The sequence below is a fragment of the Chenopodium quinoa genome, unplaced genomic scaffold (genome assembly GCF_001683475.1).
Source record: "Chenopodium quinoa cultivar QQ74 unplaced genomic scaffold, ASM168347v1, whole genome shotgun sequence".
NCBI classification, from domain to species: Eukaryota; Viridiplantae; Streptophyta; class Magnoliopsida; order Caryophyllales; family Amaranthaceae; genus Chenopodium; species Chenopodium quinoa.
In genome coordinates, this window is record NW_018742651.1 from 4,311,976 (window position 1) to 4,322,476 (window position 10,501).

At 35.9% G+C, this 10,501-nt stretch overlaps 1 long non-coding RNA gene across 1 annotated transcript; it reads right to left on the reverse strand.

The window, feature by feature from the left end:
- Positions 1-9,137: 9,137 nt before the first annotated feature.
- LOC110721990 lies at positions 9,138-10,264 on the reverse strand. Its single transcript, XR_002511503.1, has 3 exons — positions 9,973-10,264; positions 9,788-9,876; positions 9,138-9,689 (listed from the first exon to the last, which is right to left on the reverse strand). It is a non-coding gene; the product is annotated as an uncharacterized LOC110721990 (long non-coding RNA).
- Between the last annotated feature and the right edge of the window lie 237 nt (positions 10,265-10,501).

Genomic DNA, 10,501 nt, shown 5'->3' on the forward strand with positions numbered 1-10,501 from the left:
GTAGTTGGATAGGGTTTGAAAAGAGCTTTCCAACGATATATTATAAGCCCAATTCCGATGAATACTGAGGAAGTTATGGCCAAATTACTAAACTGGGCTCGGTTTGAGCCTTATATGCGGCCCAATGATCTAGAGGAGGGCCTAATATAGATTTATCATTCCTAATGCAATTAGGAATGGTTTTAGTCTTTTAGATTCTTCTAGAAGGTTCTTTTCATTCCTAATTCAATTAGCATTGATAAATTGACTTTTGTTGACTTTTTAGAGTTTTAATCAGAATAAAAGAATGTTTTTGAGGAAAATACGATTTTATCCTCCTGTACGATCAATTTCTATCTGATTTGAGAAAACGCGTCAATCATTTAGTCAGCGCCAAACGACAGCATTAGCGCCTGACGCTAAGCTTGGCGCCTTGCGCTAGCGTTAGCGTCTGGCGCTAGCACTAATGTCAGCGTCTGACGCTAACCTCGTTTTTGCACGTTAGAACTCTGTTTCGATTTTTTATCTTTTTGGCTGATTTTCTCTATAAATAGTCTTCTAAAAACTCCGTTTTCAATCATCAATTCTCACCAACTCTCATCAAGAAATTCTTAATTATTCTCTCTCTCTTTTCTAAACTAGTCTTTTCTCAAATACAAAATTCCGCACTCACAAGACTTAGATACACCTAGCCATATTCGAAGTTGCCTTCGCCCTAGACGTGAAAGGTTTTAATTTCTGAGGGTTTGGTCCCAAATCTTTATTTCAATATTTAATTTAATTGTTTTAATTATTATTTTCCTTGAAGTTACTAACGTGTGTATTTTGTTATTAGAAAGAGATACGAGGCATCCAAGTAAGTGCTTTAATGGTTTTATTAATATTGTGATTTTTGGACATCATGTTTAGGTTATTATTTTGATTCCTAGTATCATGTCTAGGTTGTTATTATGATTCCTATTAGTATTATGTTTAGGGAAAATGTTATAATATCAAATATGCTTATTATGATTCCTGCGATGCTTCCTATTTTCTTTCATAATATCATGTTAGTATCATGTTAGGGCTAAAACTTTTATTTTTAATGTTTAGTGACATGCTAGGGTTTGTTATTAATCTTGTTAGTATCATGACTAGGGTCTTGCTATTATTATGCTTTAACATGATCATGTTAATTATGATTATAATTGTTATAATTTATGATCATGATTATTTTTATTATTATTTTTAAGATTTATTATGTTGCTTGATATTCATTGTTATTGCTTGATCACACCTTTTATGCATGTTTAAAGGAAATTTGTACTTGTAATCACGCTTATTGAGATAATTAATAATCTTGTTTAGGGTTAATATGATTATAATTCAAGTGATCGCCAATAATAGTTTATTTGTGCATTAATATTCAACCACATAGATAAACAAGTTTAGGGTTAACCTAATAATTGCATGTTAGTCAGAAAGCGCACATGAATACGATCAGAATAAAGTAGAGGCCTATTATTAGGGCAGGTTCAATCTCTTTTAGGTTGGATTTGTACCTTAATCCCCGAACTACCAGTCATGGTTCCAGACCTATTGGAGTTGACGATCTCTTGGATCGTTAAGGGGTGTAACCTTCATCTCGTGAACGGTGTACAGGTTCCTAAAACTTTTTGGCAACTTTTTTTGTTCTATCTTCTTTCCCTTTGGACGCCACCGTACTTTAGTGTATGATCACAGTGGGGTTCAAGCTAGGGGTAATGCTTGAAATATTCCCTACAGTTTTTGGCAACTCCGCTGGGGAAGATTTCTATTTTAATTCCTGAATTTATTTCGGCAATGATTTAGAATGAGTGGATGAGACTCGAAAAGTTCTAAGTATTTCATGTGCGTAATTTTGATTAACATTATTGTCATATGAATAAAAAAGATCTCATTGGAAAGGCCATCCGTAATGAGTTAAAACATAGGATTTTTACACGTAGGAAATATGAGGAATATCTTTCACAACTAGGATCGAAATAACATTGCGCGAAACTGGAAAATTTTATCGAGCACAAAAATCTGTTGAGGCATGTAGGAATTAGCGTCAGCGAACAGAAATTAGCGCCAGTATTTTGACTTAAGCGCCAGACGACAGCTCTGTCGCCAGGCGCTAAAGCCAAAAGCTGGCGCCAGCCTCTGTTTGCTGGCGCAAAATTCTACCAATACCGAGCCAGAAATATGCGTTCTAATTTCGATCAGTTTTTGGCATTGTTTGCTCGATCCTACTTCCTAATTGAGTTTTTCTCACTTTTCTGAAACCCATATGTGTTCTACATATGGACATAACCCTCTGGCTCCATCTACCTGATTGAACGCTCTGAGCAACAAAGGGTACATCCGTGAATGTTGAATTCACCAAACTATGGAAGCGAGTTTTTCTAAATTCGCGGTGTCCCATCCACTCGCGCCAACCCTTCACGGTTAGGCTTCCACGCGGTGCATCCGGACAATTAACCATGGACCCTCTTTGACTAACCCATATCCCGAAATTTAGAGAACTAGAGCCATGGTTAGGTTGCAAACTCATTGCATCATATTATGCCTACTTGACTAATTGTGCATTATTTGTTGTGCATACTCTATGTGCTTTTTATAACTGTTTGTTTGACTTGTGTTAAGACAAAATAAACTGCTTAATGGCTAAAAAGACTTAGCTTAATTAATTAATTAATTAATTTTGGTAATTAGAGTCTAATAATTTAATCAGAGATGACTTAGTACGACTTTAGGCATACCCTGTAGAGTAATAATACCGAAAGCAGTTCCAGATCAACGTTCCAGCATTGGCGCCGAGATTCGGACTGCAGCGCCACTCTGTGGAGTGTAGCACCCGGCGACAGCTCTGTCTTCTGGCGCTACACTACACAGTGCGGCGCCAATCCTGTCGTTTTGGCGACAGTTCGGTATATTGCTCGAGTCATCACTTTGTGTCTAATTGAACAGTTTTCTAATCAATTCGATTATTTTTATTAATAATATACCTTGTTAAGTCAATAATTGAGTCTAGGCACTAAGTCCCATGGTGTTACACAAGAGTCAAAGAATGTCACCTACACTCACTAGTCTTGGCACACACTTTCTATATGCCACCATGACCATGTCTTAGGTTCATGCATGAGTCGGTTTTTTTTTTCCGTCATTTGAGTTGGGGGTATATTTTATTCCTAATTTTTTCATATATCTCCATCTACATCATCTTTCCATTCTCCATATCACAACCTTCATTATTCTTACCTTCTTCCATCCATGCATGTTGAATCGAGTTTGAGTAATGTAATTAAAAAAAATGAGGGTAATGATGAAACAAATGCACAAGGCAAACTTCTCACCAAGATTTCATGCTTTCTTCTTATTTTTTTGAAACTCTTTCCCCAATAAGTCTAGCATAGGCACACTTCATCCTCCTTGAATTTATTTCTTAGAGTTTGATTTTTACCCTTCTCACTTTTTAAATAAAATGGGCATTTATTTCCTTACATATGATTATTGCATTGCAAAAAAAAAAAAAAAAATTAAATAAATAAAAAATCATCGTCAAGCTAAGCACAAGGTATACCAATGATTTGAGGCACCCCTTGTAGCCACATCATATTACTTTTCACCCTTCAAATATGCAATCCTTTTTTGATAAACCACTTTGAGCCTCGTCTAACGATATACCTTTCATTTTTCAACCCATATCTACCTAATTTTGGGATGGGATGGTGTGCAACTTATGTAATTTTCAATTTCATAAAAAGCTTGAGTGACTTCAAAATAGCAAAAATAAATAAATAAAAGTTTACAAAAGGGCAAGTGTTCCAATGTCTTTGACATGAACATGTCTTTGATATGAACACGTCACAGATTGCGTCTCTTATCGAGTGCTCGGTACCGTGCCTGAGAAACATGAATGTCAAGTGAGTGATAGACCGGATGATCGAGATTGCCCACACTTATAAAAATAAAATAAATGCTAAAGCAAAAAAAAAAAGAATAAAGAGCTAAAAAAGAGTATAAACTCAAGCATAAAAAAAATACAAAGATTCAAAAGTGAGGTTGCACACCTTGGGGGCTTATCGAGGGTCTTGATCCTTTATCCCCTTCTTCTTCAAGCCTTTAGCCTAACCACGTTACAACCCTTAAAAAGACCTTTTTGAGGTATACACACACTTGTGCGAGGTTCGGCTAGAGCTACGTTCGGCCTGATTCCTAACGGATACGTAGGCAACCTCACATCGAGGTGCGGCCGTAATAAAAATGCGTTCATATTCACATTCACACACTTACACCATGATCATATCAAGGGATCTCCAATGCTCATCCCTATCTACTTAGAGCTAGACTTGGGGGCTTGATCCTTACATCATTAGCTTACCTAGCCTAAAGAGTCACCATTATTTGACTCTTTTCAATATATTTTCCACACACTTAGCCTTTGCGGCCTAACTTTAGTATCACTTTCACACATCGCACAGATACATGACCAAATATACTTCCATTAGGAACTCTTTGTCATGGAATCTTAACACAACGTTGAACCATGCCTTGTCACATCACTCATCAATCATCATTGCATCACGAAGTATGAAGTGCTTAGCCTCCGTGCCTAATTAGTTACCCAAATAATTTCATCATGGAGTCAAAAATTGAGATAGCCTAGGATGAATTAATCCATTGCAAAACATTTGACTAAGCTCATTCAACATGCCTTCAAAAACTTTGATTCTTTTTCGCGTCTTTCTTTTTCGAGAGAAAGTCAGTACCCTCCACAAAAATGATGGAAAATTTTTGTTTTTTTGCATTTTCGAGTCGCACGATCACAATACAATGCACACACAAGTCATGAGTCACACGTGTCATTTCACTTCGAGTCGAGTCAACCTCGAGTCAAGTTTATACCTTGAGTCATGTCAAGTCAATGAGTTAAGCAACACTAAACCTTAGGTCAACCCTATAGAAATACAAGAAAAATTCTATAGTCAAAGATATAAATGCAGGTGCATCCTAGCAAGCGGGGACATTCCCGAATTTTTTTGAAAAAAACCGCGAATATGACACAGGAGATTCCTCCAAGATAGGAGGAGTTACATTCGGTAAATTAGATATTAAGAGCTTTAATTTACAAAAGACTTGAGCGGATTTGGTTGAAAGGAAACGACCAAGCTTAAAGTTCAGAGCGAAACCGAGCAATAGGGGCAGAAAGAGCAGAATAGGGAAGACCCGACTCCAGCACTAGACGACAAGGTTGTCTTCTGGAAACAACATCTGGCGTCTGGAGAGTTCAGCGCCTGGCGCTAGATCCCAACGTCTAGCGACAGAGCAAAATCGCGGCGCCGGAGATATTTCAGCAGCGACAAAGCTCGAAGCCTCTCAGAACAGCAATTTCGGGTTCCTTGGTACGCCAGTTAGCCCCTATAAGCAATTTGACATGATTGAGTAGTCGATTTGATTACAACTGCAAATAAGTGATCGACCTGACGAAAGATCATCTCACTAAGCTTAAAGCGCCTAAACATTGACTCATCACAAAGGCACCGACATACTGGTTTCAGAAGCACCGACGTAATGGTTCACAGCACCGACATATAGGTTCACAATTCAAAGTACCGACATACTGGTTTACAAGCAGCAGAAGCGCCGACGCACCGGCTAAAGCAAAGTTCAAGCGAGCTTTAAGGATCGACAAGCATTGGTCTTCGGTAGTTTTATTCGGAATATTATCGCAACAACTGAGGATGACTTCAAGAGAGGTTATTTTTAGACAACATTCACTAAGATTGTGGAGGTTGTCACCAAGATTTGAGAAGATAACACGAGATGGGCAGTCTTCGACAACATTCGCTAAGATTGTGGAGGTTGTCACCAAGATTTGAGAAGATAGCACGAGATGGGCGGTCTTCGACGGCATTCGCTAAGATTGTGGAGGTTGTCACCAAGATTTGAGAAGATAGCACGAGATGGGCAGTCTTCAACGGCATTCGCTAAGATTGTGGAGGTTGTCGCCAAGATTTGAGGACGGTTCGTGATGATGCAGTCTTCGACGACTTTTGCTATGATTGGAAAGGTTGTCACTATGATTCAAGAAAAGGCTCGAGATGTAGCAATATTGATAGACGACGTTCCCTAGATTGCGGAAGATCGTCAAAACAAGCAGCAAGATGGCGTTCCCTAGATTGTGGAAGGTTATCACGTCAAATACAACAATGCAGCAACAAATCGATTACCTCTAGAGATGTGTGCTCGACGGTGCAAGATACGCATTTTTTTAACTCTTTTATCTGTTTTAACTAACGCTAGTTTTGCAGGTATCGGCGTTACAAGAGTGATTTAGGATCGCAGAACGTTCTGAATCATTCTCCGTCCCAATCGATACTTTGACTTTCGTTTTCAAAACGTGCGTTTCTCCAAACTCAGTCAAAGCGGGGGCTTCTGTAGACACCCATTTGTGTCTCCCCAAAACCAAACCCGGTGATGAGTACCTTTCACGTCGAATCTTAATTGAGTGAAGTGAAAGTGTGAAAAGTTTAGTGTTGCGGATAGTTTTAATTTTTGTTCTCTTCTCTCTGTTTTTGAAAACCTATTTTAAGAAAAAAGCCAATCCGATTTGGTTAGTCCATGATATGGGTCTAATAGTAGTGTAGTTGGATAGGCTTGAAAAGAGCTTTCCAATGATATATTATAAGCCCAATTCCGATGAATATTGAGGAAGTTATGGCCAAATTACTAAACTGGGCCCGGTTTGAGCCTTATATGCGGCCCAATGATCTAGAGAATGGCCTAATATAGATTTATCATTCCTAATGCAATTAGGAATGGTTTTAGTCTTCTAGATTCTTCTAGAAGGTTCTTTTCATTCCTAATTCAATTAGCATTGATAAATTGACTTTTGTTGACTTTATAGAGTTTTAATCAGAATAAAAGAATGTTTTTGAGGAAAATACGATTTTATCCTCCTGTATGATCAATTTCTATCTGATTTTAGAAAACGCGTCAATCATTTAGTCAGCGCCAAACGCCAGCATTAGCGTCTGACGCTAAGCTTGGCGCCTGGCGCTAGCGTTAGCGCCTGGCGCTAATGTCAGTGGCGCTAACCTCGTTTTTGCGCATCAGAACTCTATTTCGATTTTTTATCTTTTTGGCTGATTTTCTTTGTAAATAGTCTTCTAAAAACTCCGTTTTCAATCATCAATTCTCACCAACTCTCATCAAGAAATTCTTGATTATTCTCTCTCTCTTTTCTAAACTAGCATTTTCTCAAATTCAAAATTCCGCACTCACAAGACTTAGATACACCTAGCCATATTCGAAGTTGCCTTCGCCCTAGACTTGAAAGGTTTTAATTTCTGAGGGTTTGGTCCCAAATCTTTATTTCAATTATTTAATTTAATTATTTTAATTATTATTTTCCTTGAAGTTACTAACGTGTGTATTTTGTTATTAGAAAGAGATACGAGACATCCAAGTAAGTGCTTTAATGGTTTTATTAATATTATGATTTTTAGACATCATGTCTAGGTTATTATTTTGATTCCTAGTATCATGTCTAGGTTGTTATTATGATTCCTATTAGTATTATGTTTAGGGAAAAGATTATAATATCAAATATGTTTATTATGATTCATGTGATGCTTCCTATTTTCTTTCCTAATATCATGTTAGTATCATGTTAGGGCTAAAGCTTTGATTTTTAATGTTTAGTGACATGCTAGGGTTTGTTATTAATCTTGTTAGTATCAAGCCTAGGGTCTTGCTATTATTATGCTTTAACATGATCATGTTAATTATGATTATAATTGTTATAATTTATGATCATGATTATTTTTATTATTATTATTATGATTTATTATATTGCTTGATATTCATTGTTATTGTTTGATCACATCTTTTATGCATGTTTAAAGAAAATTTGTACTTGTAATCACGCTTAATGAGATAATTAATAATTTTGTTTAGGGTTAATATGATTATAATTCAAGTGATTGCTAATAATAGTTTATTTGTGCATTAATATTCAACCAACATAGATAAACAGGTTTAGGGTTAACCTAATGATTGCATGTTAGTCAGGAAGCGCACATAAATACGATCAGAATAAAGTAGAGGCCTATTATTAGGGCAGGTTCAATCTCTTTTAGGTTGGATTTGTACCTTCATACCCGAACTAACAGTCATGGTTCCAGACCTATTAGAGTTGACGATCTCTTGGATCGTTAAGCGGCGTAACCTTCACCTTGTGAACGGTTTACAAGTTCCTAAAAGTTGTTGGCGACTCTTTTGCTCTATCTTCTTTCCCTTTGGACGCCACTGTACTTTAATGTATGATCACAGTGGGGTTCAAGCAGGGGTAATGCTTGAAATATTCCCTACACCGGGTTTGAGTGGGGACAATAGGAGGAGATATAATTTATTATATACTCATACAACGTAAGGGCATTTTGGTCATTTATGAGAAATTAAATTTAATGGTATATTTTGTCTACCATTAAAACCATATATAGTACTCCCTATATCCTTTTATTATATGTCTATTTCTCATTTTGTACGAGAATAGTTTAACTATGCATGTGGAGTTAGAGAGAGATAGAGTGAAAGAAAAAGTGGTTAGGAATTAGGAGAGAGAAATTATTGGAAATTGGTGTTAAAGTACAAAAAAAAAGGATGACAAATTATCAAAAAGAGAATAATACTGTAAAAAAGTACAACCTATAAATAAAAACAGACACTTAATTTTGATGACCTAAAAAAGAAATATTGGCATGTAATAAAAAGATGGAGGGAGTATTATTGAATTGAAGCCTTAATACCACATTAGTATTATTGAAATTTATCATGTTTAAAAATAAAACATACTAGAATTATGTAAATTTAAAGAGTAAAGGTAAAATATAGTTCCTAAACTTTTGTATTTGTGCACTTTTAGTCCCTGTCAACTTTTTTGTGCACTTTTGGTCCCTCAACCACCACTCTTAGCCTTTCCGACCAAATATTTTAGGGACTTAGCCTAGTCAGCATAGTTTAGGGACCATGACTCATTTTTTTTGTCACAATTTATTAAAAAACTTTAATTTTTATTAGTTTAGAGACCAAGCTACTCCAATATCTTTCTCTTTCCTCAATATTCAGATCTGGGTTTTTTTCCTTCCCCTCTTTAAACCCTAATTTCTTCTTCTTTTCTCTTCAAATCTTTAGCCAAAATTAATTTTTTTACAACAAAAAATTAGATTAAATCTCAAGAAACATAGATGATTAAATCTCTAAAAAAAATTCACTTTTCTGAATTTCGTTGCTCTACGGTAGCAACACCAAAGACGATTTTTTTTTTTAAAAAAAAGCAGCCAATGTTGAATTTTTGGGAGTAATGTAGTTGGATTTTTGGGGATGAAAATGTCAAAATGTTTGGAAAAATGGCCGGTTTTTTTTTTTTTTGGACAAAATAATTGGAATTTCGGAGAAGTAGTCTAAATTGGACAAAATTTGGGGAAAAAAGTCGTATTATGAATTTTGGGGGAAGAACTCTGGGAAATTATGAGATTAATGGTGGTTTTGGAAATGCTGGAAATTGTCAAATGAAGGTCGACGACATTTGTACTGTGGTGGGGAAGAGAAGTGGGTCCAGAGGTGGCGCCAACAGTGGATAAGACGGAGGTGGTTGCGGCGGAGTCGATCCCTAATAACAGGTTTATGCCTCAATGATATTCTAACTGCACCCAGAAATCAAAATCAATAAATAAATCAAAATTAAGATAAACAAAAACCCAGAAAAATTAAAAAAAAATTAGAAGAAATAAGAGGAAATTACTGAGAGGAAGAACAGGAGCGTAGATAAGAGGGAGCATGAGTAAGAAATTGGGCCCTTTTTTCTTTTGTTGTTGCTGCTTAATTGGCTCCCTTTTTTTTATACAATTAGGAAAAAAAAAAACCCCAAAATCAGAAATTAAGTAGTGTTGTAAAAGAGATAGAATTGAAGGGAGATGAGAAGCTTACTGTTTGAAGGGATCGTAAGTAAAAGCCATTGATGAATTGGGGAGGAAGAGAAAGACGACTGCGTTTTACAGATTGACGATTCGACGGAATTTCCGTTGTGATTTTTTGGGATGATTATTTTTTAAATAAAATTATTGAAGAAAAAAAGAAAAGAATACATTATTAAGGTTTAAAGAAGAAAAAGAGAGGTAGTATATATTAAAAGGCGTTTCTAATCAAGAATACACGCCACGTGGCACACCTCTATTATACTAAGAACATGCCACGTCACCAAGGAGAATTAGAACATATCAACTTAAAAATGCTTATGTCAAGAATTGAACTCGAGTTCATTATAAAATGGATAAGTCATACCATCTTTGTTATCTAATACTTTTGTTTATTTATTCTTCTTGAATATAGTTAATGTATGGCATGATATTTTTGTTTTATACAAATTATTTTCTTAATCTAAATCTATAATAAAAGTATTTAAGATTATTACTCCCCCCGTCCCCGAATGATAGTCACTTTTGGGTGAAAATCACGG